Source organism: Stegodyphus dumicola, chromosome 11 (assembly GCF_044657685.1).
Source record: "Stegodyphus dumicola isolate Sdum_Otavi_A_Nest chromosome 11, ASM4465768v1".
Taxonomy (NCBI): domain Eukaryota; kingdom Metazoa; phylum Arthropoda; class Arachnida; order Araneae; family Eresidae; genus Stegodyphus; species Stegodyphus dumicola.
Window position 1 is genome coordinate 48,034,465 of NC_140778.1, and position 14,065 is coordinate 48,048,529.

Genomic DNA, 14,065 nt, shown 5'->3' on the forward strand with positions numbered 1-14,065 from the left:
TTGTTGTGCTCCGTGGTGGGCAGGGCCATCGGACCCGAATCTATTCTTTTTCAAATATGGCTAACTGTCACAAATTTTAAATCAAAGACTTTGAAGTCAGTCCTGTCACTCCAAGCACCAATTCTGAAAAATCTGCTAATAAAGCACGTACCGATGCAAATTCAAATGACCCTAACAATTGCCCTCGTTTCGTTGTCCTTCTGGCAACATTCAAATGTTATCTCCATTTGTAATTCAGAACTATGTTCATTCGTCCACTGGTCAGCCAAGAAATATAAAGCGTCTCTGATCTGGAGATTTGCTTATCGATACAATTTTGGCTGTACAGTCTGCCTCCCTCCTACGATTAACCAAACTAGGACAAATTGATGTAACAGTATCAGCACACAAAACACTTAACATTTGTAGAGGTGTAATCTGGGAATTTGATGTTCTGTCTGTTTCTGAAGAAGAGTTTGTTTCTGAGCTAGCTGATCAAAATGTCAGTGCTGCCAGGCGGATCAAGATGCATAAGGAAGGTCAGTTGATTGACACAAAACATGTGATCCTGATCTACAAATCCCCTGATCTGCCTAAGAATATTAAGGCTGAATACCTCAACTGTCCTGTACAACCATACAATCCAAACCCTATGTAATGCTTCCAATGCCAGCGTTACGGCCATTCCAAGATGTTCTGTTGTGGCTACCTCACGTGCGCTCGATGCTCGTCGGTTGGTCACGATAGTGATAATTGCACTGCTGCCGCTTTGTGTATAAATTGCAATGGTGATCATTCAGCATTTTCTCGTTTCTGTCCGAAATGGAAATTAGAAAAGGAAGTCCAGACCATAAAAGTTTCTAGGAACATTTCATATGCCAAAGCCAGAAGACAAGTTCAAAGCACACAGCCACAATCAAACAAATCATATGCCAATGCCGTGAAATCAACATGCACTATAGCCACCCAAACTTCCATAAGAACATAGACTCCACCAAATAAAACCCAGCAGCCTGCAAGCAAGGAAAAAGAAAATCCAACACGTCATACAAAATAAAGAAATAGCAATCCTGAGCAAACCCAAAATTATGCCTCCAAAAATAGAAGCGCCAGCAATAGTTCTGAAGATGGTATTATTTCTGAATCTCTAGATTCAGATAGTATGGAAGTGGAGGAAGAATTAGAAATTCCCGAACATCTGCTTCTGTGGAAAATTAAAAAGCAACACAGAAAGAACAAACATCAGTCGTAATGCCAACCTTGTTTCATTGAACTGTCGCGGTTTCTACCGAAATTTGCTTGACATCAAAGCTGTAATCAGTGCTTATAATCCTGGATGCTTAGAAATACAGGAAACAAGTCTGAAACCAGAACAACAAGCAAAACTTCGGAGTTATTCTTTTGTCAAGAAGGATAACACTGCAGGTGAGCGTGCCAGTGGAGGTGTAGGTCTCCTCACCTCACTGGACTATCCCTCAAGTTCCTTTCCTTTGACGACAGCCCTCCAAGTTGTTGCTGTACAAGTAAATTTTCATATTGTATTTTCATTCGTTTCTATTTATTTGCCTCCTAATGAGCACATTGATCAGCAAGATTTAAATGCTCTTACAGAGCAGCTGCGTGAGCCTTTCATCATAATAGGAGATTTAGGCCATAGTCCGCTCTGGAGTAGTAAAGATACAAATTGCCGAGGAAGACAAATTAAGCGAATAATCGAAGGTCATAGCCTTTGTCTCCTGAATAATGGGCAGGATACTTACTTCCATGAGCCTTCAAGGACATTCCACGCTCTCGACCTTGTCATCTGTTCACCATCTCTGTTGCCATTTTGCACTTTTAGTGTCGGAAATGATCTTTACAACAGCGATCATTATCCCATTTTTGTGTCTCTTGCACAAAGAGGAGCAAACCACATGTCGAGACTCCCTCAGTTCAAACTGGATAGGGCAGACTAGGAACTCTTCTCTTCCTCTGCAGAGCTCACACAGAAAATGGTAAAAGATGTGCTTATCGATGATGCAGTGGAATCAGTTACAACTGCTATTACTCAGGCAGCTATGCTGTCCATTCTAAGAACATCAGGAAAAATACCAAAATATTCAAAACCATGGTGGAATTGTGACTGTCATGAGGCACTGAAAAAGCAGAAGAAAGCATGGGGAATCTTTCGTAGATACCCTACTCTGCGAAACCTTATGGCATTTAAAAGAGCCAAAGCAAATGCACGAAAAGTAAGAAGGCACAGCCAGAGGGATTCCTGTCATCCATATTTGTCATATTTGTCAATGTGTCATCCATATTTCATATGTGTTATCATCCAATTTATACAGATGGATCCGAGTTAAATGATCATGTCGTGATGGAATTTTTATTTGAAGATTACATAGAGGGCAGACGCCTGCACCATGCTTTCTCAGTCCTAACATCTGAACTAACTGCAATATATTATGGTCTTTTGTACATCTCAAAGCTCTGCCACAAAATGTTCATAGTTTTTACAGACTCGTATTGTGCTCTTAAATCTTTGGAAGCTTTTCACAACACTCAGAATCCTGTGGTAGTGGATGTTCTCAAAATTCATATAAACTTAACGATTCGAGGATGTGAAGTCCTGTACTGCTGAGCATGCTGTAATAAAGGGAAATGAGCTTGCAGATATCGCAGCAAAATCTGCTGTTGAACTGTCCAGTCGCCTTATCCTTTTTAGAGATATCTGCTGTATCATCAAGAGAAAGGTCCGAAAAAAATGGCAGCAAATTTGGGATGTTCAGCATCAAAACAAGTTGAGAGATGTCAAGTCTAGAATTGAGCATTGGGATTTTGCTGGAAATCGTAAGGAGGAATTTCTTTTGACTCACCTCTGAATTGGTCACATTAGAGTGACACATAACTACCTTTTGCCTGAGAATGTGCCTGGTTGTTCAAATTGTAATGTTTGTCTATCTGTTCATCATCTTTTAATTGAGTGTCCATGTTTTAATAGTTTTCATCAGAAATATTTTAATAGCTGTGACTTACCTCTTGACCGTTTAATCCGAAGAGAGGTCAATTGTAATTTATTTCATTATTTAAAACAGACTGGATTTTATTATCTAATGTAATTTGTTTTGAAGACAGTGTCTTGAATTTTAATGTGTGCTTTTAACTTGTTTTTATATGACTTTCTCCTCTGGATTTGGTACATTTGTGTACTTGTTTTTTTATTTATTGTATTTTAATTTCATCAATCGTAATCATCCCAATTCGTGTTTGGCGCGCTATGCTTTTAAAGTATTTACTTTCATTTTGCATTCTTTTCTAATCACTTTAGTACAAATATTATTCAATATCTTGAAATAAGTTGTACAGTCAAAAGTCGTTAATCCGGACTTGTCGGGACTTCGGCGATTCCGGATTATCGATTTTTCCGGATTATAGATCATCAGTTTAAATCTCGTAAGATGGCATGCAGAAATTCTAAAATTAAAAATATGAAATCGTAATTTATGAAATAAAGAACAATTATGATCTAAAGGGTATCAAAATTTATAAAAAAAAAGCTTAATATTTATTTGTTTACTTTATTAAACATTTCTTTCAATGTAAGTTAAGTTGCTTCATTTTATGTGATAATACTTTCTCTTTAATTCTATAAACAGATATAATTTCTTGTTCAGTTACTAAGTTCTGTTAATTGCTGTGCCGAGAATACCGCCTAACTTGTCAATCAAATTTTTTTTCGTTTTCACTAACCTCTCTGTCACATTCTTCATGTCTTTATCCATTTTTTGCAGCAATTCCACTTTTTGTTTGTTGGACATCGAAACATACTTTCGTTTTGTAGATCCTTTGAAAGTTCCAGCATCGGAAATTCTATTTGACATAATCGAAAGTTCAAGTTTACTTTTATAAAATTGCTCTTACAGTCTGCAAAAAATAATAAGCGGGATCCAATTCGAAGATTAAGAAACAACGCAATCATTAACATTAAGTGAAATAGATAATTAGATAATTTTAGCTTACACCGTCCGTTATACATTAAACGCGCAGACGAAAACGTATTCTGCACTTGCGCAGTAGTCAAGGTCTTACGCGCACGCGTAAAACGCCTGTGCGCATGTGCTAACGCGGCGCATACGCAGAAAGTTTTTAGCTTTGAGGTCCGGATTATAGATCATTCCGGGTTATGGGTGTCCGAATTAACGACTTTTGACTGTACTTTTGTTTTTTCATGTAGAATAAATTATTCAATATCATAAATTGACTAAGTCAACTCAAACCTGTTTTTAAAGTATTTACTTTTTTTTTTTTTTTTGCATTCTTTTCTGCTCACTTTAGTACAAAAAATCATAAGCATTTTTTTTTGTTAAAAGTAATTCATTCCGGATCCAGTTCATAAGACTTCTAGCTTAGTGATTTTTTTGTTACCGCTTTGTACAAAGCGCATGTTAATTATTGTGGTTTAATTTTTCTTTCGGTCATATGTGGAGCTTTCACCAATACCAAGCAACCTTCTGTTGCACGATTTCCATTTTCTTTTGCAAACTACATGATTTGGCATTTCAAAGCAGCACTGTGTGTGTTTTGTTTATCAGGAGCCATATTTACTTCTACATGATCAACTGTTTTTTCACTACAGCAAATGTAATGTTCTTAAGGCTTTGATGTTAACTTCAAAATCACATTTTGCGGTAACTACGGAAAAAGTTCCATGCTACGAATTCATTTTTAATAAGAAGTGCAATCTTTCCCCAAATTATCTCCCTCTTCTCTTGAAACTCTCTCTCATTAGCACACGATTTTGGATCTGTAAGGAAGACCCATATTTAAACAGCATATATTACCTCAATTTGTATAATTACTTATTTTAGTCTCTATATTCATAAACTTACCTTCATTAAGATACTTCTATTATTAAAGGAAGTAAGAAAGTAAAATATATTATATTATGAGTTGACATTTGAACATATGTGCAAATGCCGATATCTGTGGTCCCGATATACGTCATGCCATCCACCATTAAACATTGTGTAGGAAACAACATTGTCTTTACTGACATGCAACATGCCATGAAGTGCAGAGTTATCTGATTTTGAGAAAGATGTAATCGTCAGGTATCAGAAAAATGACTGATCCTTAAGATGCATATCTAGAGAGTTGAATTATCCAAATTTGACAATAGCCAATGTGATTGAGATCTGGAAGGTGTGTGGTGATTATCGGAATGTGCTTCAAAATGCTAGACCAGCCAAACTGGGAAATAAGGACTGCCAGGTTCTGTCCAGTGCAATTTTTAAGAAACATACCCAACCAATGGCCCACATACTCTAGAAATTTCAACAAGCAACCGGGAGTATTTCTTCGATGAATAACATCTGTAAGAAAGCACATCTGCTAGTTTTTCACTATGTACTATGTTTTCATGGCCGTGCTGCTGCCTTCACAACTGGCTACTCATTTAATCTTGTGCGAAGCATGCTGTCAGTGAATTATTGATCAGTGGTATCGTGTTCTCTGGAGGAACGAATCTAGGATTACTATCTATCATTAGAATGGTAGGGTCTGGGCCTGCCATGTGCCTGGAGAATGTCTGCTATCAGAATGCATTGTGCCCACAGTAAAAGTTCCATGTAAGGGAATTATGATCTGGGGCTGTTTCTCCTGGTATCATCCGTGAACGAAACGTTTGTTGCAATGGGCACCTGGATTATCCCAATCGATGTTATGTTACTTTTCGATCATTACTTCCGTATGGTGTGTGAAGGCATATCATAGTGAAAAGTAATAATTAAGGCAATAGTCTTTGATAAGCAATAGACTGTAGAGATGATACAAGCAATTGGAAATCCACAATCGGAGGGTCGAAATGTAGCATCAGGAATACAGGCAGGCAATGCGCGATTAGAGAAGTAACGTCTAACACTGAAGGCATCGTCGCTTGAACTGGGCAGAGAAGAGGCTGGATTATCTAAAGTTGAGGCAGGTCATGTGACAGAGGAGCATCCAATGGCAGCTTTGAGAAGAAGTTAGAATTTGAGAGGCTGAGGGAGGTCACATGCAAGCTGTGATTTTTGTAAATTTAAGATGTATTAATTAACTTAGAAAAATTTTCAACATTTTTTTAAATCAAGTATTAATTAAAGATGTATACTTCTTCACATATATTGAAAAGTAAAAAGAGCTTTTACATACGAGTTTCTGCTTTTCTGAGCTGATCCATATTGGATTTTAATAGATTGAATAATTTTGAAACTTACTATTTCCAAAAATAGTATACATTTCTTTTAAAGTGGAAAATATGTCAGAGAAATTATTATTATTATCCTGGTTACTGTTATTCTGGTTTTTATCTGTTTGCATGTGCTTTGATGTGGCTTGGGCGTAACTTTTTCCTTCAGTGAATGTAGCTGAGTGAGAGGTTGTGTTTTTTAGGTTCGAAGTTAAATTTGGTGTGCTATTAATATTTCTGGGTAGATTATTTGGAAATTTCTCGCAACAGCGATAGGATGCTGGGTGATTTTTTGAGCAGTTTGCACAGACTTGTTTATCTATTTTTCCTGGTGTAGGACATTCTGAAGTTTTGTGGTTTTGTGCACATTTAACACATCTGGGCAAAAAGAAGCAATTATCTGATGAGTGGTGGAATCTCTGACAATTGTGGCATTGTGGAACTATGCTTTTGTTGATATCTTTGTATAGTGATCATGAAAAGTCCTAGGTGTCTTTCATTATAAATGTTTTCAATATTGGCTGTTTGCATGAGTTGAGCCCGAAATAAAGGCATAGGTTGTTTAGTTTTAAAACGAGTTAATTGTACTACTTTGTAAACTGAGTAACCTAAGTTTGTTAAATCTGCTGTAATTTCGTCTTAATCTGTTGTGATGGGTAATCCTCTGATGACAGCTTTTATTGGCCTTTTGTGTCTAGGTGTAATTACATAGTGTTCTATATTATGTGCTTTTAAGTCTAAGGTTAATTGGCGGTGATCATCTGGGGTGCTGGGTAATAATTTGTGATATTCTCCACTAGCTTTTCCAAAGAATACTGCTTTTGTAAGATTTGAGATTTTTTTAAGGTATTGGTTGTAAGTGGTGCCGTCTTCTGGCTTTATCATAATCAGAGTTCGATTTTTACTGTTTTCTTGATTATCATTAATTGTGAGTGCTATTAGTTGTTTGGGATGATTGAGTAGTATCATTTTTAGCATCTGATTGAGCGGTAGACTGCGATAATGCATTAAAACTATTTTGAGTGGTAATTAAATTTGGAGGTGCTTTTTTTTTGGTAATTTAACGGTTTTGGTTTGCTTTACAAATCCATCAAAGTCTTTTTCATTATCTGAGTTCTCATCTTGTTTCCTTTTAGTATTAGTGTGTGAGTGTAGCTTGCACGTGAAAGAGCAAAGTTCAGTTTACCCCTCAGCGCAATGAGGGATTGCTTCTTTTCTTCAATAGCCTTCCTCATGGTTTCTGTGTGATAGTCTCTTTTTGTAACAGGTCGACCAGCTGATAACAACTTGAGTGATGCTACGAGCTCGCTTATCGATGCTTCCATCAGCATATGGACTGAGCCCAAATTCACAGTAACCTCAATGCCAATGCCTAATACACTATTTTTTTTTTTTTCGTGAGCTAAATATCTTCTGGCTGTTTTACGGGTTAGACCATGTTACTTTCAGGATGGCATCAGCAGCTGTTCTAGGATGAGTTGGATCAATGAATGAATTGATATAACAACCATTAAATATTGGTGAAGGAACTGACATGTCTTCTCCAAGGTGAGCAGAAGAAAATTTCTGCAGCCATCATACCAGCACATGTGGGAACCATACCCTGGTGGATTGGCACATTATTTGCCACTTGTGTTAGCTCTACCAACTACTGAATATGAATAAATTTTGTTTTTCTTTTTTATCACAGGTGTCCAAATACTTATTGGTAGATAGTGTATATACCAATTGATAAAAAATTTCATGATGGAATAAACCTACTTATGCTCTTCAAAGGGCTAGAATAACATTCTTGTGCACATTGAATACAACCCACCTTCTCTCCAGAATTATTTACTCACTCAAGCATTTCCACCACATGCATGTTGTTTCTTTTGTCATTACATTGTATCGTTGTTTCAAAGCCCAGGGAAAATCTTCCAATGGATGACTTCAGAAAATAAAAGCATCAGAAAAGCTTCAGAAAATAAAAGCACATTTTTCAGATTTCCTTGTAAAGAAAAAGGTATACCTTATATAGTGAGTATAGCTAAAAATAAAAAAATGTATTGTGTGATTACAGATTGGCGTTATAAACCAGAATATGCAGTATGTGTTTATGTATGCATGTAAATATGCATACATATAAATGCTCATACATACATTTCTGACTACAGCCCCCATAACAGAAGAGTCCTGTTATTTTTCACTTCATTATCAATTCCCATAACTACCTTTTTCATGCTGAGAATGCTTAGAAATCAGATTACACAAAATTTATCTGCACAATATTTTAGGTGAAAAACATTAATATTGAACTGTGGTGTTAATGCCACAATGCAGCCAGTGTAGAGCTTTTATTAACTTAATACTAACTACATTATACCAAACTCTTTTAAGGAAATAAGGTTTCTCCTTCTTTATCATAGCTTCACGCAGATGTTCAAGTACACTTGTGCATAGTAGTCACAGTTCTAAAATTAAGTGTTCAACTGATTCCTAGAGAATGTATAAACTTTCATGGTATCACCTTCAAATTCTGACACACAGTTAAGTGTTTCCTCACCATATACATGCTGTATTCTCACTAGATATTGAAGGTTTTTTCTGTATAACTTCTAGTTCCAATATTATACGTATAATGTTCATGAAAACACGTGGAAGGCTACCATGATGAATATCAGAAATCAAGTCAATGCCAAAAGATTTCATTCAATATTTTAATGCCTCCACTCTGTGGAGGGAGCTTATGTGCATTAAGTGTATAAGAACACATTTGCAAAACTGAATCACTTGGAAAGCATCTTTCCCATGAAAGTAAGAAATACTTATTTATCATATGTGTATTTAAAATCTCTCCTAACAAGTTTCAGCAAGTGGTAGAAAAAAGAATGATGTTTAATTTTCCAAGATACTCACTTCCCTTCAAAGAAGAATATCCTATTTAACTTACAGTTCTTGCTTCATGTGCATACATATGAATGCATACATATAAATGCTCATACATACATTCAACATTATGGAGAAAGAGAAACCTTAATATATTTTTGTTCATAGATAGACTAACTAAATATATATTTAATAATGCAACTTTAGAAATTAAAAGAAACTAGCCATATTTTACACTTTGCCATTTTTATAACTTTAATACAAGTGACATCCTATTTTTGAATTACACTAAACAGATATTTTCAAAACAGGACTTTAATTGAAGTAACTATGTTTTCCCAAATGATTTTCAAATTTTCTTTCCGCAGGATTAAATGAAAAAATATTGTTCTATTTCAGTCAGATTGTTTTAATTAATAAAACTCAGTAGCTTTATTTCAAAATTATGAGCAAGAATGTTTTTTCATCACCATTTATAGCCTTAAAGTCAAAAGAGAAAAAAAAAAAAAAAGTATTTAAATTAAGAAGGTATTAATTATAAAGTGTCAAAAATTTGTAGCATGAACGTTTGAAATTGAATTGTTTTTACTTATTTGAAAAGGTCTGATATGAAACAAATATTAAATAATATGTGTATCCCAAAAAGTGGAAGGAGTTTTCCTAGTTTTAATTAGTGCATGCAACATATAATTAGTAAATCAAGCATAGACACATTAAATGTCAAATCAGTAATTTTTTTTTAAAAAAAAAACCTGCCCACAAAACTTTAAATATGCAACTTTTTGCCACATGTAGTGCATTTTCCCGTATTTCTCACATGAATTAAATCCTTAAGAGATACTTAAATTAAGACTATTTTAGCATGCTGTGCATAGAAATTAAGGTATAAATGTTTGGATCCAAATGTTAACAGAATTTATATGAATTTCTGTTAGTATCATTAATGTTAAAACACAGTTCTTTACTACATAAGGCACACAAAATTTATTTTAAATATTTTTTCTGCTGTGTTTCATGTGTTACACAGTTCAATATTCGAGTATCATTCTCTATAAATAATATGTTTTACTGCGCAACAAGCTTCTCTGGAGAAATATCTCTGTCTATAATAGTCAAAATAGAGCATATAAGTGTACAAATAGTTACTTTCAAAATTATTGATAAATATGCAGTTGAACAGAGGTAAAAATATGATACTTGACTGAAAGAAGCAATATGTATATACCTTCAAAAACCTTCAAACTACTTGCAAACTTCAAATTATGTGAAAAAAAAGAAATGTAGATGTAAACAGCAGTGATTAAAAAGTTTTAATCACCAAAATATTTTCATTCCATCAGATTTTTTATTTTGAAGAAGACACTAGGATTTTTTTTTTTTTTTTTTTTTTTTTTTTTTTTTGAAGCTGAGAGACGGAAAAAACGAGCAATGCCCTCCCCGCGACTCGAACCATGGACCTCTCGAATATGTGCCGAGTGTGCTGATCATGTAGACATGCTACGAAAACAAGAGAAATACCTTATAACACATTCTGATAATAAGATCACAAATAGAAGCTAAGAATTCTTTTTCTTCTGGAAAATTTAAAAAAAAATATTCATATTGCATATATACAAGCCTATACCATAAATTGTACCATATATAAAATTCTTGGATTATGTAATGGAAAAAAAAAGTAATAAATGTAAATATTTCAATAAATGAATGGATAAAAAATGGCCTTAAACAACCAATAGAGAAATTAATGCCAACAAAAACATTATTTTTGAAACAAATGTAAATACAAAAAATTGCCTAATGTATTTAATTTGAATATCTGTTTTGGAACGAAAGGTGTAAACAGCCTTAATGTGCTTAATAACTCGGATTTGTAATGCATATATTTTTATTTCCAATGGTAGACAAAAGTATATATGTATGTATACAAATACAAATACACATACACAAAAATTATCACATACTAAATAACAAACAGAGAATAAGGAAACCTATTTAGTGCCTTCCAGTAACAGCCGCAGAGATTCTTACAAAGAGAGCTATGCATTTTGCAGGTGGTGGAGGTTGTATTTTGGGCCTTTATTACACAGGATGATCACAGAAATTTCAAACAGAAAGGTTTTGCTGAATAATGACCGGTTAAAAGATAAGTTATTATGATGGAATTAGCCTTGGGTATCGGAAATGGACATGTAGTTGAAGAATGAAAGCTTGCTTTAAGTTACAGAGATTTCTAATATATTTTTAAAAATATTTTAATAATATAATACTTTTCTAATATATATTTTATTATCCAAAATTCTTTTCTAATTAACAGAAAGGTACGGCGTAAGTTTCAGTGATCAATTGAAATTGAGTGATTCAGCGTTCAGAAACGCTTCTTCTGGATGGCTTAATAATAATACAAGGAAATAAGCTTATTTTACACATGCCTTATGGCATAAGGAAAGGAACTTCTGAAGTATATTAAGAACTAAAAAGATGTACATATACCATAGAAATGATTTTTAACTCTAAACAAAATTCAATACTTGCCCATAGTAAGACCAACTTGTGAAAGATTTTTTGTCAAACTGCAAATCATTGTGTAAGGAGGTAAATTTCCAAAAGCCATTTTGAAATTTTTAATAATATGAGTAATAATCATAAGATACTACTTTTTGATCAGTAACATGGGTTGTTTGATCTAAGCAAAAAACTTTAAATAACATCAGTATTAAAATGAACTAATTAATTTTAAATCATAAAATACAGTAAACCGTCTGTAACACAGACAGGCACAGCTGCTATAAAATTTTTTCTATGGAAGTGGTTGTCTTAGGGAGAGCATAATTGATGCCAATGTTATTTATGTTGTTAAATTACCACTTTTGTCTTCCTGGTACTGTTCTCTGTCTATACATTTTGAATCTGAAATAAGGCATTCAGCACGGCATGCACACTGGGTGTAAGGAAAGAGAAGAAACTGGAGAGTTTGGTTAAATGATAAAAAACCAAATCCTTAATACCACTATTGACAGAGAGAGACCAAAATGCAAATAAGAAGCAAATTTCCTTAAAAACTAACAATGAAGAGGGATTAAAATTAGACTCAATGGTTAAAACCATAGGATTTTTATTGATATAAAATATCAAATGTCAAATGAAGTGGTGTCTTCCCCCCCCCCCAGTATAATTTTTCGAGGTGGAGAAATGGAAAACATGATTTTTTTTAACTAGCAATCGTAGGCAATGCAGAATTTATGAATTTCTTTTCTTTGAACATAATTTTGTGTTTTTCAGTGCAAAATTTAGGACACGCATCTCTGCTGTTTGGAGGAAACTTAAAATAGAACTCCGTGAACGTAATTAAAAAAAAATAAAAATACAGATCACTAAAATAAATAAAAATTTAGATTCTTTTCTTGTGTTCTAACATATGTAATTATTACTTCAGTAGATTCTAATATTTATTTTATAATCATGCATTATTACTACTTAGGCAACAATACAGACATATATAATTTTTCACTATTTTTTACTGTCATTACATGCACAATTGCTGTTTTTTATTAACAAGAGAACTGAACAAAGCATATCAATACTTTTGCATCAGCAATATGAGTAAGTTTTTGTTTATTAAGACTTTTAAAGTTCTCAAGATGAATTAATTCGAATAATGGAAATAATTGACTGTAGCATAGAGATTTATTCGTATTACGTCCACTCTCGTATACAGCAAGAAAAAAAGAATTAAATATGAAGAACGGCCCTTATCAATTCCTTCCGCATTAAACGTAAACAAAGTCTCGAGACTTCGTAATCGATTACAAAGTGCAAAGCTATCAGCTATTCGTCATCAATGGGGAAAGGAAAGTCTGGACCATCTGAAAAAGCGGCGACCTCCTAGAAAAAGTACGTCATCGGATGACAACCATAGCGTGGTCTACCATAATAAGCTGTTTCTCCCTGTTTTGGCGTTAAGGCTGTTCTCCGAACCCTATCCCAATACTGGTATTGCAGGTCTCTGTAATATTATACATTTCATTATTATAAATAAATAGTTTATAAAAATTAAAAGTGCACCCTCATTATTCTATACCACAGAAGGATATTGACCGATAAATCAAAGATGCCCTTAGGCCGTTAGTAAATCAACGGGTGTTTTATTTAACACCACCGCCATGGAGACGAAAATAGCGATGGCCGAAGCCGCAATGGTGTCTGGAAAATGGGGAAGAAAGGATGAGAAGTTCAAACCAATTCATACGTAAAGCCGTAAATCGCATTACTAATCCAAGCAGGCTCAGGAACCTGAGGTCGAACAGCTGTATTTCATCAACGTGTGGCCTTGCTCTTAGCATGCTTCTCATGAAAGTCTGAATCATGAATTTTCGTTTCACGGCAGAAAGGTTCAGACGGTGCAAAACACATCGTGAGATTTAATACTCTTCAATGAGGAGTATCATCATTTTTAAATAAGAATCTTCTTAAAAAGTGTTAGCAACTCTGTAAATATCAAAACTTCATGTAATCATATTGTGGTGCATATAACTTAGATAAGGGTGTGCATAAAGCGAGCTTTGAAATAAGCATGGACTTTCTACAACATAGAAAGTACCCTAATACCTGGTGTATCAGGCCAGTTGGTATTCGTAAAGAATTCCTGGCTAGTTTTAATCTCTTTGTTTTTTGAAGCAGTGAATGAACAAATTTTTGTACAAACTAATATAAATTTTTTTCTTTCCTCTACAGCAAAATATGTTGCTCATTGTGTACAGTGAAATGCAGAGTTAGCAATTACTTCGAATCAGATAAACGGTAACTTACAAATCAAGAAAAATAAAACTTAACACAGTCGGTAAAAGTAGCATATATAACATGATTGCATAAAATAATAATTAAGGTTTTATCAGTCATAAGGTGAGAAATAATATTTATGCAAAATATTACATTTATTTCTCATAATGTATTCCTGAAAACCTTGTCATGCGTTTATCGTACACCAAGTATTTGTCTTCTACAGTATGTTTC